Consider the following 1,614-nt stretch of genomic DNA (forward strand, 5'->3'; position numbering starts at 1 on the left):
ACACACACACACACGCACACACACACAAACACACACTAAATTGTCACTTTGATATATATGTATATGAAATCTAGACCAGAACATAGATTTACTGGTTAATGACAAAGGTGGGCAGCTGGTTGAAAATTAAGACAGCTCCAACAAGCAACTGGTGAGCAGCCGGTGAACATTCAAATTAACTGCTTCCAACGATCATTTCAAGGGAATCAATATAAGTGGTTGTGACACTAAATCATAATGAAAGTAGTAGAGATTTGTAAAAAAGGCTTTGTTTTAGTTTTTAGTTCGAAAATTATAACAGCAAGGTTGTTCTGCTATTTGCAGTAAAGAGATCCTCCTATTGCAATCCTGATGCATAACAAAAACATCCCAGCTGGAGATTAATAATAAATGTTAAAAACTAATTTCACCCAAAGTTGGTGAGGCCGGGGGGAATAAGATGAGAGCACGCAGCGAGTGGATGGCTGTCACCACGCCATACTCGTTCTCCGGATCGGGGGGCTCCGGTTCTTGCACACACCAGCCACTCCCTTCTGTGACACACACATGCACACACAGACAGACACTCATCTGGGAACACACTTGGGACAACACAAGAGAGAGAGAGAGAGAGAGAGAGAGAGAGAGAGAGAGAGAGAGAGAGAGAGAGAGAGAGAGAGAGAGAAATGCCAAATGGGCTTGTCGATTACCAGCTTTAAGACGTGGCTGCAATGCACAGAACATGGATTATTCAGGGGCCACATCCTGCCTCTTACTCCTCACCCATAGCCCGAGACTGGAAGTGAAAGATTTTTGAAAAAAAACAACAACAATCTTCATCCTCAATGATTTGTTTGTACGCGACATCCACTCCGTAGAGATGAAGGCGAGGGAGGGAGGGAGGAGGGAGGTAGGCTAACATTAAAATGCAATTAATACACAAAGTGCAGAAGGGTTTAGGGAGGAGTTGCCCGGGCCTCTGGGGGGTCCGGCGCCAATCCAACGCACAACCCACCATCTGAAAAATACAGAAAACACAGAAAAGAAGGCTTAGTGTGTGAGTGTGTGTGTGTTACTTTTTGTGTAAGAGTGTGTGTGGTGTTTACACACTTTGAAGCTTGGTGTGTAAAGGTGTGTTACCTTGTGTGTGTGTTTGTGTAACTTAGTGTGTGAGTTTGTGTGTGTTGCTTAGTTTGCTTGTGTGTGTGTGAGTGTGTTTGTGAAACTTAGTGTGTGAATGTGTGTGTGTTATTTAGTGTGTGATTGTGTGTGTTACTAAGTGTGTGCGTTTGTGTGTGTTACTTAGTGTGTGAGTTTGTCTATGTTACTTAGTGTGTGAGTGTGTCTGTGTGTGTTGCTTAGTGTGTGAGTGTGCGTGTTTGTGTGTGTTATTTAGTGTGTGAGTGTATGTGTTACTTAGTGTGTTAGTGTGTGTGTTTCTGAGTGTGTGTGTGTGTGTGTGTGCGTGTGTGTGTGTGTTAGTTAGTGTGTGAGTGTGCGCGTTTCTTAGTGTGTGTGTGTGATTCTTAGTGTGTGAGTGGTCGACAGCCCCTCAGAGGAATGAGTGACAGGTGAGGAGGATGCAACGCAGGGAAAACAAAGGGCAGGTTTCACCACCGGCATAATCAATGTGAC

This window comes from Gadus chalcogrammus, chromosome 4, assembly GCF_026213295.1.
Source record: "Gadus chalcogrammus isolate NIFS_2021 chromosome 4, NIFS_Gcha_1.0, whole genome shotgun sequence".
Taxonomy (NCBI): domain Eukaryota; kingdom Metazoa; phylum Chordata; class Actinopteri; order Gadiformes; family Gadidae; genus Gadus; species Gadus chalcogrammus.